We start from the raw sequence: 24,045 nt of genomic DNA, 5'->3' as shown, positions 1-24,045 counted from the left end.
TAAAACATCTATTGACTTATTATTTAATAAAGAAATTTGGCCACCGGGTGTAAACGTTAAGTGGTCTACAGAATCCTTATACTCCGAACCAACGACTTCATCTGAGACAGATATAAATCAGAAGAACATCAGAAGCACGGTTAACTTGGAAAATCCAATTACCATTCCAAGTAACAACAAGAATGAAGTTGATACCACAAATATACTGACAGACAAGCAGGCCATTGCAATGTGCAAATCTAAAGATCCTTTCCGTTCTCATATTAATTTCATTAAGAAGGATACTTTAGAACCATCGATAAATCTGGATCCTTTGACCCCACCAAGAGTTAGATTGACCAATAACTCGAATAGTCGATATCTTTTAGCCAGATTAAGGGAACCGGATATCTTGAAGGCCATTAAAATTCATCTTGCTTTTCTACACGACCAACCTGCATCAGTATTTTATGATGGGTATACCAACACAAGTGTTAAACTCTTTCTGGCTTCCGAAGGACTTCCGACTAAGAATGAAGATCTAAGAAAAATTCTTCTAGAATTCAACGATGCTTATGGAATCGGTGCAGATGAAGTAGACGCTGATCTTGCTGCTTTTAGGTCTTTTCTCACTTCGGAAAGAATTATTCACCTGCAAAAATCAAGGGAATGTCACCGAAATTATTATTCCACTAGCTCTCCAAGACGAAATTTTTAAATAATACGACGTGTTCTGAGGAACTAGAAACCTCGAATAATTTTAGTGATGACAACTTTAGTATGGTTCTGATTAATATTCGTTCTATAAGAAATAAAACTGACGAATTGTTTTTGTTTCTAGAGGAATTAGGATTTCCCCAGATAGTTGCTGTTACAGAACACTGGCTTGCAGTCAACGAGCCTTTTTTTGTAGAGAATTATACCACAATTGCTAGGTATGATCGTCCAAACTCAGCTCATGGAGGCACCCTAATTCTTTCTGCAAACAATGATTTTTCTCTGATAACAAAATATGACTTTTTGTTGAATGAAGCCTTCTTTGAATTTTCCTTAGTTTTTAATAAAAATCTTAATCTTTACATTATTTGCATCTATAGATCACCTGACTCTTCCGTGGAACTATTTTTTCAGAACCTGCTAAATTTGTTAGATGACTTGCCTCACAAAAGCAGAAAAATTATATGCGGAGACTTCAACATAAATTATGCTGCTGCTTGTGCTACCCAAATGTTCTTGGTCAACATATTTGAATCATATGGTCTCTCCATGCACGTTAATTCTCCTACAAGGATTACAAAAACTACATCTACCATAATTGATTATATTGTCTCCGATTTCTCACCCCTTGATGTTTGCTCTACAGTTATTAATGCGGAACTATCGGATCATGAAGCAGTATATACGAAATTTAACATCTTCAGCAAACCCTCCTCGAAAACCCGACGTTTAGGTAGGATTTTTTCCGCTCGGAATTTTCATAAATTTCAAAATTTATGTTTAACTTCTGACTGGCATTTTCCTTCTACGGACGTGGACTATAATTTCAGTGATTTTTTGGAGAAGCTTGTCTGTATCTTCAATAAGGCATTTCCTTTAATTACGATTAAGCCAAAACGTCGCAAACCCTGGACTACCAAAGGTATCCGCATATCAGCAAAAAATATGCGTTCACTACTTTATATCAAGAAATTTACTACCAACGTCTCTGTCACTCAATATATCACCAATTACAGAGTCACATACTTAAAACTCATCAAATCAGCTAAAAAAGCCTACTATCAAAATCGTCTGGGAAGCTCCAAAAGTGTTGCAAAAGAAACTTGGTCCATAATAAACGATCTTCGAAACAAAACCCACGCAGCTCAAACATTTGCCCTTCCAAACCCTGAAAATCTAAACGAATACTTCATTAACGTGAGTAAAAATATAACATCCACTATTCAGTCTCAACAAGATCCCATTTCCTATCTCCCTAATTCAGAAATTGTCTCGAATTCATTCTTTATAAGACCAATCTATAAATCTGAATTGATCCAAACGATCAATAGTATCAAAAGCAAATCATCTTGTAGTACTGATGGACTATCTATAAAAATCTTCTCAAATCTCACAGATAATGTGTTAGAACTCCTCGTGTCACTAATTAATGATTCCTTTGAAAACGGTAAATTTCCAGAGTGCCTAAAGACAGCCATTATTATTCCTCTTCATAAAGGTGGCGAAAAATCTAATGCCTGCAACTATAGACCTATTGCCCTACTACCGGTACTCTCCAAAATTATTGAGAGGCTCATAAAAACCCGACTTATGTCCTTTCTCTTTGATAACAATATTTTATCACAAAATCAGTTCGGCTTCTTAACTAATAAATGTACAACTGATGCCATGTTTTCTGTACTTCACGAGGTTTACCAAGCACTAAACAATAATCTTTATACTGCCACTGTTTTCTGTGACTATTCCAAAGCTTTTGATTGTGTAAATCACAACATTTTGATTAAAAAACTTAATTACTATGGAATTCGAGGTATTTCTTTGAATTGGTTTAAATCTTACTTAGATAATAGGAAACAATTGGTTAGAGCAAATGATACTGACTCTAGTCTCAAAAACATTATATGTGGAGTACCACAAGGTTCAGTATTGGGTCCTCTACTTTTCCTGATCTTTATAAATGACATCACTAATTTAAAAATCGATGGAAAAATTTTTCTTTTTGCTGATGATACCAGTATCACTTGGAGCAACTCAACTATTGCAACTCTTCATGCAACTATAACTTCTGATCTTCTTACGATAAAAACCTGGTCTGACTCTAATTTACTCTCCTTTAACGTGGATAAAACGGTAGCATTATCATATAAAGGTGCTCTTCAACCCCTGCTTGTGAATAGCAGCCAGATCTCTACCGTTGATTCTGTAAAATTTCTTGGTATTCTTTTAGACAGCAACCTCAAATGGTCCCTTCATATCGATTTGTTAAGTAAGAAACTCGCCTCGGCCTGCTATGCCATAAGATCTGTTTCGAAGGAACTCAATTTAGCATCTTCTAAAATAACATATTTTTCTTTATTCGAGTCTCATCTTCGATATGGTCTTCCTTTTTGGGGGTCTAGTACAGCTGCCCAATTTGATGTTATTTTCAAATTACAAAAAAGAGCAATAAGATATCTGTTTGGCCTCAGAAGAACAACCCATTGCAGAAGTTACTTTAAAGATCACGAAATTTTAACCCTTCCATCTTTGTATATTTTAGAAACTGTTTGCTTAATTCGTAAACACATGCATGTCTTTCCAGCAAGGCCTCATCATGACTACTCCACCAGAAATTCAACTTTTGATGTCTATTTACCGATCCCGTCTTCTGAGTTAGTAAAGAAATCTATACTATATTCCGCAAAAAAACTATACAACCATCTCCCTTTACAACTTAAATCTGCAACATCCTTTCTCAAGTTCCGTAAAATGACAAAAGCTCATTTATCTAAAAGACCATATTATTCAGTAGAAGAGTTTCTTAATGACTAACTAAGAAATCACAGTAATGTACAAGTAACTAAAGTGTATTTATCTATATTTGGGTGTCACATACAGCAGCTTAAACTTATTAGTTCCTTTGTTTGTGTTTTATTATATTATGTTGTAGGTTCAATTTTGCAATTTATAGTAATTTTGCAATATATTGGTTTTTGTTTTTTTACTTCACTTTTTTTTAACTTGTTTATATATTTTTTTTATTGACGATTTATCTAATTTTATAAAATTGTATTTGTTATTGTTATTGTTATGTATATCTTTTTCGTGAATCTATGTTAAGCTTTGTCCATAAAATTGTATAATTTTCAGTGACAATAAAGCATATTTCTATTCTATTCTATTCTAAAGCAGAGTCATATTTAACAGTGCAAAATGCTACGATTCGTCGCCAAGATGATATTAAAAGCAAGTTTGAGGTTCTGTATGATCCAAATATAGTGAAACAAACATTTTCTTGGCATAGGCAGTGCTTTTCTAACTATGTAAGTGAAGAAAAAATCAGGCGTCGGGAAATTGAATTATGCAAAGCAGGACGGGAAGAAGCAATTATTGAATCTGCAACATCGACTCTTATTTCTTCAACAAATTCACATGAAGGATCACAAAGGTCACTTAGATCTTCAATAGAAAATGATACTAGTGAAATCAGTAAGTGTATAATTTGTAATCAAACTAAAAAGAAACCTCCACTTTTGTTATGTCTAGTCGTGATTTTGTATACAAATTTATGAACGTTGCTCGTTCGAAAATGGATGATATTTTTATAAAAATTTCTGTTCATGATATAAACAGTATTCTAGCTAAAAAAATTAGATATCATAGGAAGTGTCTTGCTAATTATATGTACGTTCCCACAGAATCGCCAAAGAAAAAAGGAAGGCTATCATTTAAACCTCCACATGAAATTATTAAAACCGCTTTTACAAATGTGCTAAAAGAAATTGATTTTAATAATCAAATGTTTGAATTAAACTTTTTAACTGAAAGGGTTAATAGTTTTATAGAGGTTGACAAGGAGTTGGACGATGAAAATTATTATGTTGGTAATAAATTAATGAAGCGCTTTTTAATTGAAGAGTATGGAGAAAAAGTTTTATTCAGTGAACCACATTGCAAAAATAAATCACCTATGGTATTTAAAATTGATATATCTCTAACGCAACTTGTAGAACGCGTCAGACAAGTCGACGATATGAAAAGTAAAATTAAAGATGTTACAGAAGTTTTAAAACAAGAACTTTTTGAGAAAGATTTAAACTCCATAGATGCTTATGTATGTGATGATGTTATAATTGAAAACCACTTGAGAAATTTTGAATTACCTAGTACTTGGGCTTTGTTTTTACAATCCTTGCTTTGTAACAAGCATTTATTAGAAAATAAAAAACTAGTAAAAGCTAAATCGATTTTTATGGATTTGTGCTATGCAATGCAGGGTTTAAAAACCCCTAAACATATTGCTTTGGCTCAAACTGTTCATCATTTATTTAGATCGAAACATCTAATAAACATTCTATCTAAACTTGGGCATAGTATAAGTTATCATGAGTTAATAGAATGCAATAATTTTTTAGTAAAAAAGGTATTATTAGATCAGAATATTAATAGTATAAGATATCCTAGTAATATATTTCCACATATTCCCGATCTGTTTTTGCATGGAGCTATTGACAATAACGATTTTTTGGAAGAGACTTTATGCGGCAAAAACACAACCCATGTTACATCGATGGTTCTTTATCAAGAATATTGTTCAACTGATATTTTTAATATTGCAACAAAAGAAAGTGTAAAGAATGTTGCAACTGATTCCTTGTCTTTTCCATTACTTGAACATTTTGTTGTTGTAAATAAAAAACCAAAATATGCAAAGACCTACAAAGAAATTAAACAGTTAAATTTTGAAACCAATCATTTTCATGAACTAATATGGGTTTTAAGTAAATTGAAGGTAAAAGAGAATACAATTAGTCGCGATAAAGAAAGTGTAATTCCTAATTGGTCTCCATTCAATGAAATTATTAGTAGAAGTAATCAACCTGTATCTACTGTAGGATATTGTTCTGTTATACCATATCCTCCAACAACTTATGACGCTGTTTACACAGCAATGAAGAATTTTGTTACTCTTTGTGGATCATTTGGCAAAGAATACAGCATTTTAACAGCTGATATGGCTATATATTTAATGGCTAAATTAATACAAATGCAGCATTCTAACCCACTTCCAAAGCTTATAATGAGAATAGGATCCTTCCATTTGCAGAAAATATGGATTAGTACTTTAGGACAGTTCTTAAGTGGCTGCGGAATCGAAGATCTTTTAGTTTCTGATATAGAACTGTATGGTGAAAATACATTCAAGTCAATTTTAAATGGGTTGCAGTATAATAGAGGAGTAAGACTGCATAAACTTTTGTACGAAAGTATCAAGACTATTCAAATTTTTGAATACGTCAAATCTTGCAACAAATTTGATCTTATACGATTTCTTTCTATTCCACAGTATAATAGCCTACGAAAATCGGTAGTTGATAGGGATACGTCTAAAGTTCGTACGATTATTCAAGAATTGTTTGAAAGCAAAGAAGCTGATGAATTCTCAAAGAATTTTCAAGATTTTTTAAAACTTAAATGTAAGAGTGACCAAATGTTTTTGTATTTTAATATATACTGTGAAATGGTTGAAATACTTTTGGACTCTATCAGGGCCGATAGAACAGGCGAATATGATTTACATTTATCTTCAACTGTGCAAATGTTGCCTTATTTATTTGCTTTTAATCATCCTCTTTATGTAAGAGGTATTTTATTATATCTACAAGATATGCTTAGCTTACCAGCATCTGTGAAAATGGATCTAAAACGTGGCATGGTATCAGTTAAAAGAAAACCAGGTGTATTTAACGGAGTAGGAGGAGATTTAGCTTTAGAACAAACTCAGAATAGATCCTCTGCTATTTCTGGCGGTTGGGTCGGTATTTCAACAAATGAAATTTCCCTACAAAAATGGTTGTTATTACATCCGATAAAAAGTTCTACTCATCAATCATTACTTTCCTTTTGTAAAATGAATGATGATCCATTTGATTCGGATATTTGTTCAATCAGTCACAAAGAGTGGAGTAAGAGTAGAATAAATAAAGATGATCAAGATGTAGTAAAAATTATTGACATATTAATTTCAAAAAAAATATTTAGTAGTAATGATGATGTTGCAGCAGAATTACGTAATATTTCTAATGGAAAATATGCAAGTGATGAAATAGCCTCCTATTTACTAACAATAAAAGAATATGGTGAAACAATCTTACAGAATTTTATAGAAGAACGTTTAATACAAAGAGAGAAAAGTATTTTTGATAAAATTCCTCGAATTATTGTAAAAAATTTTAGTTACGTAGACAAATCAAAAAAAAAAGAGTGTGTGTACTTGTGTAGGCACGTAAGAAGTTATACTTCTTTGTCATCATAAAAAACAGTTTTTTTATATACCTCATACAAAATCGGTAATATTTGCTATAAGATGGTTATATTTTAGGGTTTAGTTCATTCAGAACTTTCTATGACTTTTCTTTCGTAAAATTAATAACAAAAGTTATCATAATTGAAATAACAGAAAATAATGTTGATTATATATGTTGAGAAAAATTTTTAATTTCTTTTTCAATTAGAAGGATGTAATTCCATATTAGAATATAGTTCTATTTCCAATTAACTGTTCATAATAACAATGTTCAATATTGTAAAAATAAAGCTACTTTTCTCTTGAGTGACATTCATATTTTTTTGACATACCCTGTGTAATACCCATAAAAATTTACTATCTGATGGTTGAATCAGAGATTCTAGATATTGCAGAACCTTTTATGTAGAACAACTATTTTTCGTAAAATGAATAATAAAAAAGTTTTCCATATTATGGTTCCAACTTACAGGGACATACTGTATATTATGACAAAAATATTTTTAAATCTGTAGGCAAGTCAAAAGTGTAAACTCAACCTTAATTTAACAAGAGTTATAGTCGGTTCGCTAAACTCACTACACAACTGGCTAGTGTTTTTAGTAGATATTTTTTTTTGTTTTTGGCCAATTTTGTGAAAATTGGCAAAATTACTAACTATTTAGTAATTATTTTCTTGTCAATTTTACAAAATTGGCAAAATTACTTACTAAATTCACTAGACATTTGTAGTAACACTGGTGGTACTCATTATTTTCTTTTAAAATATCATACAATATACAGGGTGTAACAAAAATACAGGTCATAAATTAAATCACATATTCTGCGACCAAAAATAGTCCGACTGAACCTAACTTACCTTAGTACAAATGTTCACATAAAAATAGTTACAGCCCTTTGAAGTTACAAAATAAAAATGGATTTTTTTCCAATATATCGAAAACTGTTTGTGGTTTCTTATTAAAAACGGATATGTGGCATCCTTATGACAGGAATATCTTAAAATAAAATTATAGTGAAATTTGTGCACACCATAAAAATTTTATGGGGGTTTTGTTCCCTTAAACCCCCCCAAACTTTTGTGTACGTTCCAATTAAATTATCATTGTGGCACCATTAGTTAATAACAATATTTCTAAAACTTTTTTGCCTCTTAGTACTTTTTCGAAAAGCTAGTTTTTGTCGAGATATTTTGAATATTTGTCAAATCCACCATATATTTGTATACTGTTACGTACTGGTAATAATACGAAAAATTATTTATAAATAATTACAGTTTGAGGTATATTTTGAACCGTATTAGAAAAGAAGCCACATCTCGATAAAAGATGCCTTATCGGAAAAATACTAAGAGGCAAAAAGTTTCAAAAACACTCTGTTTAACTAATGTAACCGCAATAATAGTTTAGTTGTAACGTACACAAACATTTGGGAGGTTTAAAGGCACAAAACCCCCATAAAATTTTTACGTAAACATATTAAAAAAGAAGCCGCATCTCGATTGAAAATGATTTATCGAAAAATTACTAAGAGGCAAAAAACTTTTAAAAACATTGTGTTTAACTAATGGTACCACAATAAGAATTTAATTGGAACGTATATAAAAGTTTGGGGGGTTTAAGGGAACAAAACCCCCATAATATTTTTATGGGGTGCACAAATTTCACTATAATTTCTTTTAAAGATGTACCTACCATAACAATGCCACATGTCACTTTTCATTAAAAAATCTCTAATAGTTTTCGATATATCGGAAAAAATCGATTTTCATTTTGTAACTTCAAAGGGCTGTAACTTTTTTTGTGTGCCTATTTGTACTAAGGTAAGTTAGGTTCAATCGAACTATTTTTGGTCCCAGAATATGTGGTTTAATTTATGACCTGTATTTTTGTTACAGCCTGTATTATTTACAAAAGTATATACAAATCCGGTATAATATCCCTACTTTATAGCATTTTCAATATCTTCCGTAAGTCCAAACGGTGAGCTTAAATTTTTTTTCCAATGCATCCAACTTTCTTTGAAGCGAAGCTGAATTGTTCAAATATAAAAAAACTCTCCTGCGGTGTTGTCCGTATGAGATGATATGCCAGTCTCTAATGCATCATTGTCCTCTATGTTTACTTTTAGATTTATCTGTATAGCCTACAAAAAAAATTAATCCAATTTAAATTTTAGATCAAAACTACAACTGATATGAATAACATTGTAACTCCACTTATAATGTTTTTCAACTATTGCTTAAATGATATCTACAAAGGACAACTTTCATTTTGATCTAAAAACTTTTATCCTATCTTATGTACCTTAATATAAAGTTTTTTAATAAAATAACCTCATTGTAAGTGCAAATTTTGAATCACTCAGTGGAAAAACTTTGTAACCAATGTTACAATACTATAAATTTCTATTATTGATGAATATTTTTATAAACACATTGTAACATCTATATAATTTACGAGTGAACTAACTTCCACTGTTATATCTGATGTTCACAGTGGATTACATGTTCAAGAAGCATCAACAGCGAAAACCCCTTCCTGCATCAAAGGCATTAGTTTATTATTAGATACGTCTGCTAAGTAAAAATTCCCAAAGAAGAAAAATCTTGGAAAGGAGAGACAAAGAGATCCAAGTGTTTTCAAAATTAATATTTTGAAGAAACTGAGGAACTCTGACCAAGAATACACTAGAAAAACTGTAAAATTAACATAAATGAGAGAGTAGAGTAGAGTAGAGTAGAGTATTTATTGGTAATAATGTACAAATGTACTTTTACAGGTCAGCAATAATTAAAATTGTCTAAAATTACATTAAAAGTTGACAGTACTTCAGTAAAAAAAAACCTATTACTAAAATTTAAAAACTAAACACTAATTAAATTACAGGACAAAACAAAATTTAGATCTGAAGTACTCCTCAAATGAGTAGAAAGCACCCATCACAAGATAATTTTTAATTTGTCTCTTAAATTGGTTAAAATCAAGACTTTTAATAGATATTGGTATACAGTTATAAAATTTCAATGCTAGGTATCTGGTTCCATTTCTGGTCCTCTCAAGTCGACTGAAGTCTGGTACAAGGGCATCATGATTTCTAGTCTGATAAGTATGCTGTTGTGTTTTATACAGATCTACATTTTGATGAACATACAACAGGCACTGCATAATGTACACAGAAGGTAGTGTGAGAATCCTCAGGTTTCTGAAAGACTGCCTACAATCGTCCCGATAACCCTGACCTGTGATTATGCGAATACACTTTCTCTGCTGACCAAACACCTTATCTATATGGCAAGAGTGTCCCCAGGAAAGGATTGCGTAAGTTAGTCGTGCGTGAAAGTTGCTGTGATATGATGTAAGAAGGGTTTGAAGGGAGGTAACCTTAGATAGGTTTCTAAATAAAAAGAGTTGGCTTGAGAGCTTTTGGGAAAGTTTCAGTATGTGCCGTTCCCAAGTGAGTCCCTGATCAAGATAAACACCAGGATCGGAGAATCGGGACCTCGATGTAACGATAAATGTAACATTAAATGTAAATCGAAATTATATAAAAAAAGAATGACTCAATTCATTTAATAATTTTTGGGCAATAGCTGATCATTATAAACAGAGTGATTTATGTAGAGTTTGTAGAGCATACTTATGCAGATATAGTCCGTCCGCTATAACTTTTCCCATACGGTACGAATCATTTTCAATCAAACTAAATCAAAACATAAATTGAAACGAACGTCGATGTGTATATACATTTTGTATACTGTATACTATATACTACACACATCGGCATACGTTTCACTTTCTGTTTTGACTTAATTTGATTGAAAATGAATCACACCGCATGGGAAAAGTTATAGCGGACGGACTATTCTCAACCAATAGTGAAAAGTTAAATGAGTCCACGTAAAACTGGTAAATATGAATATAATTTGCAGTTAGCAGAACACTGACACCAAGTTTGTAAGAAACATTTTTGATACTTTACCAGATAATATATGGTTAACTACGCTATTCAAAAAAAGTGGCATTGCAGCTCGACTTAAATCAGAACCATTAATGCTAACAACAATGTGATACATGAAAGCGAAAAGCTGAGGAAAAGTTATAAAATATGGATTAAGCAAATTGTAGCTGGAGCATCACATGAGCTAATGGTTTATTGCATATAAGGAGACAGTCTGTTACCAACGCATTGTACTTAGCTGAGAATATTTTTTAACAAAAAAACAAAATATTAAATTATTCTTCATTATTTATTTTTTAGTTGTTATATCCACTTGAAAAAGCATAAGATAAATGTGTTTATTGGTTTTACTCACTCTCAATTTACTTCTTTCTTTTCCAATCTCCTCGTTCTTTCAACATCATGTTACCTACGCACTTTTTTGAGGCTTGCTACCATTTCCTGTGATGGAACTTGATCAGGATGATTTTCGTCCTCTAAATAAGCTGGTTCGTCTAAAATTAATAGATTTATGTAAAATATTGTTATGTGAATGTATGAGATAGCCACTTTACACGATGCAAGTAATTGCGCAATTTCTTGCAGCAATTGAAATTGCATCGTGTCACATGAGAATTGCACAGAAAAGGTGCAATTACTTGCAGCAACTTCTTGCTGCAAGAAGTTGCAGCTAAATAGAACATGTTCATGCAATTCTTTCTGCAATTATTATATATAACACATATTATAATTTTATCAATAATCTAACATTTTTAATCTAATATCTGATAACTCTACTCAAAAAATCACATTTAATTTATAAGAACAACATAACCTAAAATTTATGGTTAGGTCAAAGTTTCTGTCTATTTCATATCAGCTTCTGTAATTACTTGTACCCTGTAATCATTTTATTGCAGAAATCTAGTTGCAAGTTGCAACTGATTGCAGAAGTTTTTGCTGCAAGAACTTGTGCTATAAATTTCGCAATTACTTGCAATGTGTAAAGTGGCTCAAATGTAGGAACAAAATTTGTTTTAACTTATTTTCAAAACACTTACCTGTAATCATTGACAGTAATAAAAGACGCCAAGTACTGGATCCTCCGAGTCTTTAGTTTTGAATAAGTGAGATCGTAAAATCGTCCCGGTTGATTGATGTTTATCCACAGTTCTCTAGTGTAGAGAATCTCTACACTACCTCTACGAGCCAATAGGTTTTTATCAGTAATTTTGCGATTGAAAATCGCACTCACACAGTTTGGGCTTCCACAATGACATGCAACAAGCATGTTAATAAGTCCAAAAATATAATATGAAAACTATTTAAAAAGGCAGTATAACAATCACTCTATATTTATCAATCAACGACATAACCAAACCACAGCCCACAGCTGCGCTACAGCTGCCATATTGGATAATTTTTGACATGTCATTTGAACATCCAATCAGAACAAAGTTATAATGCGCGTATGCGCCTGGCCGATGCGTATGAGCCTGGTTTTAACATTAAAAATTCACCCTCAACGCGCGTAAAGAAGTATAACTTCAAAAAAAAAAGATGATAAAGATTTAAAGAATGTCAAAGAGCTCTTGAATATTCAGCAAACAATAATGTTACTAATTCAAAGAGGTTTTACTATTGAAAGCTTTTCTCCATATGAGTTGTTAGAATATCCTAAATCTCTTGCCCATTCAAAAGAGTTGTTAAAGAAATCTGTAAAATCCAGTTTAATGGATGAAATTGAAAAACGCAGTAACTGTAATGTTGATTCACTTGAAATCCTGCAATCTCAATACGAAAAGATACATATATTTGATGGTATGGTGATTATTCACTTACTCCAACTAGGTAAATTTTCTACTTTTGGTCAATTTGCTTCAGAATTTTATAAATACGTAACATCATTCTATAAAGACCGAAATGTTAAACGTATACATTTGCTGTTTGATAGATATGATGACTTAAGCATAAAGTATTGCGAACATGTGTTTAGAACAAAAGATATAGAAGTAATAGAAATAAAAATTCAAAATGCTGAAACTAAAATACCGTCCAATATTAAAGCTCTTTTAGCGAATCCAAAAAATAAACTCCAACTTGTTCAGTTCTTGTGTCAAAAAGCTTATTATTACGTTTCATTGGAAAATAATCAACAGTTATTTATCTCAGGTGGTTTTCCGGATATTGAAAAATGTTATAAGCTTGAGGGTAATACAATGTATGACGTACCCGAATTACAGAGTAATCACTTGGAAACTGATACGCGAATTTTTAGTCATATTTCATTTAATTTTCAACAATCTTCACAGATAATTATTCACAGCGTAGATACCGATATTTTTATTTTAGGGATATATTACTGGTCTATTTTCAAATCGCAAGGTTTTCAGGGACTATTTTTCCAAATTCACAGTCAAAAAACGAGAACACTAGCTTGTCATCTTGCAGCAGAGAATCTTTCAGTTGATGTTTGTAAAATTTTGCCAGCTTTATATGCTTTTACTGGTTGTGACACAACAAGCAAAATAGGGACAAAGAAAAAAGCATTAGATTTCATCTGCAATGACAGCCTATCTATCGATAAGAAATTTATAGTTGCGCTGAATACTTTAGGTACTGATTATTTCAATTATCAACAGTTCAAAATACTGGAAAATCTATATTTACAATTACTTGGGAAAAGTGGTGAGACAGCTGATGATGCTCGCAGACTTATTTTTAATCGTACTTGTGGAATTGGTCTCAATTTAGCAAATGTACCTTGCACAACTGACGCTCTTTATCAACATACATTGAGAGCGTTTGTTCAAACGCACATTTGGAAAAATGCTTTGCATGCGTACTTCTCTCCAGTCGATTTTACACTGTGGGGGTTCTATAAGTCAGAAGATAATTTTTTATTACCTAAACTTATGACAAAAACTTCGTTACCAGAAAATGTAGTAAAACCATGTAGCTGCAAAAAAAACTGCAGAACCTTATCATGTCATTGTAAAAAAAAATAATTTACATTGTATTACTCTGTGTGGCTGTGATTTAGAGGTTTGTAAAAACAAATAATATGTGCCATTTGTAAATGATGACAATTATTAAAATATTATTATTTATAAAACTAAATTATAAATCGAGTTTGTTAATTGTAAGTTTTAATTGTAATTGTAATTCGAAAGATCTGAGAAATAAGAATTTATTTAACTTATTTATTTATTATTTAACTTCTTCATAAAAATATTTTTCCAAATATTGCTCAAGATTAATAAAAAATATTTATAAACAAAATTTTGGTTTTATTAATAATATTCTTCTTTAAAATTATATTAATGATTTTACTACTTAATACAATACCTATACTTTCGTGATATATAAAAATCGTACGTTTGACTGCAATAAAAATAATAGTTTCAATTTAACGTGGCAAAATAAAAGAAGAAATGAACACTTTTTAGATTTAGATACTTACCGAAAGTAAGAATAAAATGTACTTACCTTTTAAATATAAGCGCCAACAAGGTATGTATGCTCAGAATGAGTGTGAGAGAGATGCGGTATACAGGAACACATTACACGGCAGCGGGTAATCATTGATCACGCACTTGATTGAAGATTAAAAACTAGGGTTTAAATTAATATTATGAACTAAAATGCTTCAGGATTTTGGTACTGGATATTCAACGAATATTTAAAACCTTTGACAACATCAAAATTTTCCTTTATTAACATAGTTTTTAAGGGGTAAAAATAGCCGATTTCGCAATTTTTAAATTTTTAATCGCTTATATCTCAAAAACTATAAACTTTAGAGAAAAGTCACTAAAGACCTTTTCTGTTTGGAATGGTCCAAAAAACCTAAAACAACTTTTTTCTATGCAAAAAAATAAGTTTAGGAGAAAAACAAAAAAAAACGTTTAAAAAATTTTTACCATCGTTTGGTCCTGGCAACATGCAAATTTGTTAAAAGGAGTCCTTTTTGAGTAAGATTGTGCAAAAAATCCGAATTAGAATATTTTTGCTAGCGGATGCGCAGTGGCTTTCTGGACTAATGGCATTTACAAACATTAATACAATAAAATTTCTCTATTTTACTTTAGTGCGACCTAAATTGGAATTTGCAAGCGTAATATGGTTTTGTGAGTATATGTCAACACTTAAAGAATTAGAAAAGGTACAAAATAAAGTTCTTCGGTATTTGTATTTTAAAAAACACAAAAAATGGCCTGATTATAATTCTGTTAGGTCAGCTCACTTAACCCTTTGAATGCTGCGGACGTCATTTGACGTCTTTGATTTGCCGTGCCTACAGTGCTATGGACGTCATTTAGTTATTTTGATTTGCCGTGAAGTGCTGTGGCCGACAATTGCAGTTTCCTGCGCACGTGTTCATTTGTGGGTAATTCAAGGCGGGGCTAGCGCTTGCTGAGTAGTGGGCGGTCTCTTTACGTCTGCGTTTAGATGTTGTTATTCACTCATTGCCGATGCTTGTCCCAACACGAAAACATTGCGATTTCTATCAGTTTTACTTTAGTATTGCATCATTTTTACATCAGTATCGTCCTATTAGTTTTTATAAATAATGGACGAGCAGCAACCGGGGCCTTCAAAAGCGTTACCAAGACCTAAGAAGGGGCAGTTTTATACTGAAAAAGAGTTACTTGAAATTCTTACTCGAAGCGACAGTGAAGACGAATACATAGAAAATACGCAAAATGCTTTAGATTCCGATGAAGAAATGGACGTTGCTCAAGAGCCCGAAGACCAAACATCGAATAATACCTACGATTTTCTCTGGAAAAAAAAAGACCTTCTACCAAAAACATTTGCATTTGACTCGTCAGAGGTTGGTTGCACAATTGATGGGCTGACTGCTGAAAATAAACCTTTGGATTTTTGTAAAGTATTTTTTACGGACAATATAGTAAATCATATAGTTACGGAAACAAACAAATTTTATATTTACGTTTGTGAACATGTGGAAGTATCCGCTAAGTCACGTTTGAAGAAATGGAAAGATACAGATTTCAATGAGATGTGGTTATTTTTTGGGATTACATATCTGATGCCTCGTGTAAAAAAATTGCGCCTCAGTGAATACTGGTCAACAAACACACTATTATCTACTCCAGCATTTTCTGAGCTTATGTCGCGTGACAGGTTTTTTCTGATTTTGCGAATGTTGCATTTCTCGGACAACAATCTGCCAAAAAACGGCGACAGTTTGGTCAAGATTAGAGCAGTAATAGACCACGTACGTGATGCTTTCCGAAACGCTGTCAAGCCGCATAAAGAATTGTGCATAGATGAAAGCCTTTTGCTTTTCAAAGGCCGACTCTTTTTCAAACAGTACATACCCTCGAAGAGACATCGATTTGGTGTAAAGTTTTTTGTTTTATGCGACGCAGTGACTGGGTACATTCTCGATTTTGTTGTCTATACTGGAGCAACAACTGACTTACAAACGAATAATTGTAATTTGGGTAAATCTGGCGATGTGGTGCTAACGCTTTTGGCACGCTATTTGGATAAAGGTCATACTTTGTATTGTGACAATTGGTATACAAGCCCCAGTCTGTTTGTATGGCTGTATAATAGAGCTACAAATGCGTGTGGAACTGTGCGGAAAAATAGAAAATATATGCCGCAAATGGCAGAAAAGCTTCAGAGAGGAGAATGGAGTTTCCGAAGTGATGACAAATTGTTGTCGCTAAAATATTGTGATAAACGAGAAGTATACATGCTTACGAGCTTACATAACAACACCGGTATGGAAACTGGTAAAAAAGATCGCCTCACTGGGAGGACAATTGTAAAACCCCAGTGTATTGTTGCATACAATAAGTTTATGGGTGCAGTAGACAAGACGGACATGCTACTGAGTTCAGTAGAGTGCGTCCGAAAAACTGCGAAATGGTACAAAAAAGTTTTCCTTCACCTTATGGATATGGTTCTGCTCAATGCAAACGTTTTGAATAATATAGTAGCAAAAACTAAAACTTCGTTGGCAGAATTTCAACTGACACTCATCCAACAGATAGTGGAAGAAAATCACAAGGGGAAAATGCGCACGTCAGCAGGTCGAAGATCAGTCGACGACAATCCATTGCGGCTTACTTGTAGGCATTTTCCGTCGCATGTACCTCCCACAACAAGTAGGAAAGTTGGACTAAGAAAATGTGTTGTGTGTGCCAAAAACAAAAAAAGAAAAGAAACAAGTTTTATGTGCCGTGAGTGCAATGTGCCTTTATGTGTTGTGAATTGTTTTGAAAGATTTCACACCATCAAACATTTTTAGAAAGTAAGTTCTACATAACAAATGACTATTTGGTTTTATTTTTTGTTTTGGATAATTTTGTTTTTCTTTTGTTATGGATAATTTTGTTGTTTTTTTGTTATGGATAATTTTTTTGTTTTTATTTGTTTTGTTAACATTTGTTTACATTGAATTTGAATGCAAAAATATGTGCAATAATTTTTTAATTTGTTTTATCTATCTTTCTATCCTAAGTTTTTCTAAACAATAGCGTTTTTGTATTTTTTTGTAAAATTTATTTTGTTTCAAAAAAAAATAAAAAAAATTATAAATAATTACCCAATTATTTTGTTTATATAAAACAACGTTATAAAGAATCATTTAGTCGCATTATTTAGCGCGAAAGCGGCCGACCGTTTTGACGTCAGAAATAGCCGCACTGGGGCATGAGTATCGCCGGAGAGAGAGCCGCATCGAAAGGGTTAAGAAACGAGTTTAAAATATTGTCTCTAGGACAAAGAAGGGACTTATGGTAATTATGTTTATATACAATATAATTAACAATAAGATTAACAGCCAATATTTACTTTCACTCATTCCATTCAATATTGCTCCTCGTCGGACACGATCTTCATTAATGTTCAATATACCTCACAATCTTGTTGCAACAAGATCTCCCCTTGCCAATGCACTTAAGTTATTAAACAATTTTAACAGTTTAATCGATGTAGATTGGTCCTTGTATCGGACAAAGTTTTATAAATTGATACTAAGTCAAATTTTAAACACCTCTGTGTAAAAAAATATTCAAGCCTCTACAATGCTGGAAATGATAATGAAATAATTTGTATAATTTTTATATAACTCAGAAAGTCATCTATTTAACAATATAGAATTGTAAATGAATACATATATATTTTTTAGCCATGTAATGAGACATTTAGTCTGTATGGTTAATAAATAAATAAATAAATGAATAATCACAAACAATGTGCAAACTAAAGCAAACATCAGCTATGCCGCGGCCACACAAGTCAAAAAGGGCGATACTGCAGAGAACAGTATACTAGCAGCAGTACAAGAGCAAATGAAAATGTTCGCCAGTATGTGCGAATAAATGACACAAATGTTACATGCATTGGGGGTAGCGAAAACCGCATAATGTCAGAACAGTTGGAAGATTTACGAGTTGGGTCATGGAACTCTGGCGGTTTACGTCGGAAACTGAATATATTAGATGAGTTCACCAACAGACTCAATATAGAAGTCATGGTACTGCAGGAAACAAAACTCACCGAAAAAGTGAAAACCAAATTCCCGATCTATGACATCTATAGAAAAGATCATAGATCCCGCTCGGGCGGCACGGCTATCATGGTGAAAAAAGGAATAAAACATCAACATGTTCCGACACCGGATGGTCTGGTCACCCTAGAAGCAACAATAGTTCGGATCTATGCGACTGGCGAAACGCTGAAAATAGCCTCGGTGTACGTCAGACCGCAAGACCCGATCTTTGCAGAAGATCTAAACTTAATATTGGATTCAGACGAGCCAACAGTCATCATAGGTGACCTAAAGGCGAGATCTCCCAACTGGTTTGACAGAAAAACGAACCAAAATGGAAAACTACTTTGTGGCTATCTTGAGAGGAAAGAAAATACATATGCAATTGGACTAGTTTAACCAACACATTTCCAAGCAGAAATACCATCACACTTGGATATTGCAATTCTACACAATATTGGACAACAATACGAAGTAATAACAGTAAACGAGGGCGATAGCAGTCACAATCCAATTATCCTGACCCTAGGTGCAATAGAACTTAATCACACACAACCGTATAAGAAAAACAGGACAAATTGGCCTAATTTCAAAAGAGTCACCAGCGAAAACATCGGCGATATTCCAAAAATCAGTAATATAACGGAATTAGAAGAAAGCGTGATTAAGTTAGAACAGACAATACAGAATGCTATTAAAGTCAGCACCACAGAAGAAACAACAACAATTAAAAGAGGTAGGTTCAAAGATATATCAGAAGAACTAAAAGAACTAATCAGAGAAAAGAACAGAAGAAGACGAAGAGCCTACAGAACAAGGGATCAGGAAGACAAAAGAATTGCAAATGAATTGGACCGAGAAGTCAAAAAACAACTGGAAGAACATAGAAACGAAAGCTGGGACAAATATATCCAAGAACTAGATCCAAATAAATCCGGGTTCTGGAAAGTATCTAAAGTATTAAGAAACGAAAGAAAGCCAATACCAGCTATACACGGAGAAAATGGAATAGTATACACAGAAATAGAAAAGGCAGAAGTCATGAACGATACCCTAGAACTGGGAAGCAAGAAAAACTACCACGAAGACGAAGACCTAGACTTCACAATAGAGGCAGAAAACAACGCTAAAAGGTTGAGAAGAAGAAAGGAAAGAATAGGCCTAGAACACACGTCTCCTGAAGAAATCAAAGAAGTAATAAAAATGGCAAATGCAAAAAAGCGCCAGGGCCTGATAATATAACAAACAGGGTATTAAAAACCTGCCAACAAAATTAATAGTTTACATCACGAACATTGTAAGCAGTATACTAAGACTAAGATACTTCCCGGATATATGGAAAGAAGCAAATGTTAAAATGGTAGGTAAACCGGGGGAAAATGGGAGCTTTCCACAAAATTATAAGCCAATAAGCTTACTACCAGCGATAAGCAAAATAGTAGAAAGAATGCCTAGTAGGCCAAAATAGTGCCTAGTCGAACGTAGGCATTGAGGGATAGGTAAAGGAAGTGATTATTATGATGTTATATTATGAAATGATATACATATTGATGATTAAATGACAAATGATTGTTATATGAAGATGAACTATGTACACTGTAGAAGTGCTATTATATGAAGAAAAATGAAGAAATATATAGTTGTAGGTACCAGACAAGAAGAAGAGAAAAAAGAGAATTGTTAGTAAAATATGTGGGAAAGATGAAAGAAGAAAAAATAAAAATTGCAAGAAAACAAGCAAAATTAAGAAGATACTAATAAAATAAGTAGCTAATCAATGAATTATAAGAATTAAGCTTGAATTTTTTTTTGAAATCTCTAAAGTAACGTAAATTATAAATGCCTTAAATTTTAAATGTAGATAATGAATTCAGGTTAAATTTACGCGGAAAATAATGGAAGTGTTTGAGTTAAGGATAGACAATATCTTACAGTGTTAGTTATCTTAGTGTTAGTATTAGAAAAAAGAACCCTAAAAGAAATTTTCTTTAAACTTGATATGATGAAGAGACATTTAGTAATATTTATTCTAGCAAGACATTAATTTTTTTATTATTAAGTATTATAAAAGAAGGGACGAATAGTAATCAAAAGACTGAATAGGAATTAATAAAGTAACTTTAAATTTTTACTAAGAAGTTTAGGTAATATTAAATTTAGTTAAATTTGGAAATATTATTAGGTAGATTCAAAATATTGTATAATTATTCACTGCTTATGTGACGTAAATTAATGTAGTACACTAAAAAGACTAAAGACTAAGTTAAAAATATGGAGACCTACACAGAGGAGAGGAATCGAAATAGGACGACCTTGAAATTTTTGTACCCAATTTTGCCTGTTTGCTTGTTTTGTCACTAGATGCTAAGTGGAGAATATATTTTTTATTATACTATTAGGATGTACTTATTGGAACTGTAAAAAAATTATTACGTAAAAATTATTAGAATTAACAATTATTGGGCTTTATATAATATACGAACATAACCTTAAAAAAATGATGTTATTGTGCCCTAATTTATTTAAATATTTATTTTGTTTTTTTATTACGATCCTATAGTTTTACAACAGTGGCAGAGGATCTTCTTCTTCTTCTTAGCCTTATATCGTCCACGTTTGGACATAGGCCTCTCCCAACTCCTTCCATCGGTCTCTATCCTGAGCAACATATTTCCAATTCGTTCCGGCTACTCTTTTAATATCATCAACCCATCTCATCTGTGGTCTTCCTCTCGATCGTTTACTTTGGTAAGGTCTCCAATGTTGTATCGTTGCATTCCAACGTTGGTCTTTTTGTCTAACAGTGTGGCCTGCGAAGCTCCATTTAAGTTTGGCAACTTTTGTTGTTATGTCCTCGACTTTTGTTTTTGATCTTACCCAGTCGTTCCTCTTTTTATCTGACAGTCGTATACCTAACATTGCTCTTTCCATAGCTCTTTCTGTTGTGGCTAGTTTATTCATATTTGCCTTGGTTAGGGTCCAGGTTTGACACCCATATGTCATGATAGGAAGGATGCACTGGTTGAACACTTTGGTCCTCAAATATTGAGGTATTTTGCGGTTCTTAAATATCCAACCAAGTTTTCCAAATCCTGCCCATGCTAGTCTTGCTCTCCTATTAATTTCCGCACTTTGGTTTTCTTTGTCAAGTTTCAGGATTTGGCCTATGTAGATATATTCCTGGACTTTTTCTATCTCACTGCCATTTATAGTTATACGTCTGGGGTCATCTGTGTTTGTCATTATTTTTGTTTTCTTCTGGCAGAGGATAATTCCTCGAAAAGATAAAGTGTTTGGGCCCAATAATGTAGTTTGTGCACTACATTTTAGAGAAGACGATATAATACGATTTGTCGAAACCAAGCTCTCGGACGGAAGTATTAGCAAAATTAAAAGAGGAACGCCAAAATTAAAGGATGAAGCAGTACCATGTGTATTTCCCAACCTTCCTTCATACTTCTCAAATATTAAATCCAAACTAAAATTGCCATGTGAAAGGAGTGAAGTTTGTATCCCTACAAAAAAAATGTCACAAGTAGATTCAGCAACAAGCTCAATTGAAGTGCAATCAGAACATGGCTTAGGAGAAGTTCATACATCAGAACATGATTCCCTTGAATTCCGCGAAGTTCTATCATCAGAACATGGCTTAGAAGACGAAGTGTATTCACCTAATATTTTTGAAACCATGTTTGAAGACCTAAAAAATAATTTTGGCACCATTTGTACTCCAAATGAACAATGGTCGGGTACATTTATACCAGGAAAATCGGAAATAGTTTTTGCACAGTGGGATGACACATATACTCAAATAAAAAAAAATGTTATACAGATGGATATGTGTTATAGGGTAACAATGTATAATATTATAAAAGTTTTTAAAAGTTAATAGTACATACAGCACGACCAGATTCACTCTGCATTTGAGACTTGGATGCGCACTGTTGTTGACGTTCGATTTTTACATATTTTCTGAATTTTATTTTAATACCATGCAGGTCTTTTACTTGGCCAGATGTTACCAAAATAAAATTTAAAAAATTTGGAAAAGCGAACGTCAACACCAGTTCGCATCTAAATCTCAAATACCAAGTGAAGCTGGTTGTGCTGTAACTAAGTACTATTTGGCCAAAATTCAATATAATGGGTATCAATCAAATAATTAAAATTTTAGGTAGGTACTGTTGAGAATGGTTTAGTTTACTATAAGGTAAATGTCCCAGTTATAGACACTGTCCCAGTTATCGACACAATACGTGAAATTATGCAAATATTAAGGGTTCCAAAGTTGTTTTTGTCATGCGTACACCTCTAGTCGTCCACCTCTAACTGTTTCCTGTCATAATTAGCGCCAACTGATCTACAGTTTTCAGCAGTATTTAATAAACGGTGGTTAATAGAGGACGTGTTTCGGTCACCGTCTGCTACGACTAGTTCGCTTAATAAAAACGCTTAGAATCCTTCTTGAGGGAATAAGCTTATAAGAGTTTAAGGTGAGATATATTACTTGTAGTGCATGTTCTATATGTTTTTTAATATATTTTCTCCAATATTATCAATTAAAAATAGTTTCTGATTCTTATATGTCCCGAATTTTTTGGTTATCCTTTAGTGTCTATTACTGGTACAGTGATAACCAGTTATTGACACAGGTGTCGATTACTAGGTCTCAAAAGAGAAAGATTTTATATTTATCGTTTTCTAATCTGTTGAGTTTATCTATATTCCAACTTTCTCTATAGTTTCTACAAAAATCAATCTAACTACGTACCAGTTATTGACACCCTTTTTTATGAACGAGTTAGTGATAATCTTCTAAATAAAATCGGTGTCTATAACTGGTTCCCGTGGGTGTCAATTACTGGTGCTAGAGATATTTAGGCTCTCAAATGTACTATTATACTTTTTAGTTGTTTTAGGATGGCTCCAAAATTTAATTACAGTCAAGAACAGATGCTGAAAGCTTTGGAGGCCGTTGGTCAAGGTATGCCGATGAAAACAGCTAGCAAAACGTTTGGTGTCCCTCGAGTTACCTTGATGTACAAATTTAAAGGGAAGTCTCCTGTTAATAGAAAAATGGGACCAACAACTTTTCTTACAACAAGAGAGGAAAGTGAGCTTGAAAGATGGATTTTTTATTGTGGAAATTCTGGTTTTCCCATTACGAAAGAAATACTGTTGGATAGCGTACAGATTCTCGTTAAAAATCTGAAAAGGTCAACTACTTTTTCCAATGGTAGACCCGGACGACACTGGTATGAAAATTTCCTAAGAAGGCATCCGCAAGTTTCTGCAAGAGTTTCACAGAATTTAGCACCTGGTAGAGCTTCGGTAACGGAAGACAACATAAGGTCGTGGTTCTCTGAAGTTAGGCAACATCTGAATGAGGTCGATTGCCTTAAAGTATTGGACGATCCTCAAAGAATATTTAACTGCGACGAAACAGCCTTTTTTCTTTCTCCCAAAGGATCTAAAGTTCTTGTGAGAAGAGGCGACAAAACAGTGTATAACTTTATAAACTGTGACGAGAAAGAATGTATTACAACATTATTTGTTGGAAATGCTTCTGGAAAACTGGCTCCTCCAATGG

The sequence above is a fragment of the Diabrotica virgifera genome, chromosome 9, assembly GCF_917563875.1.
Source record: "Diabrotica virgifera virgifera chromosome 9, PGI_DIABVI_V3a".
Classification (NCBI taxonomy): Eukaryota; Metazoa; Arthropoda; class Insecta; order Coleoptera; family Chrysomelidae; genus Diabrotica; species Diabrotica virgifera.
The sequence above is the reverse complement of the archived record's forward strand: the minus strand, read 5'-3'. Positions refer to the sequence as shown.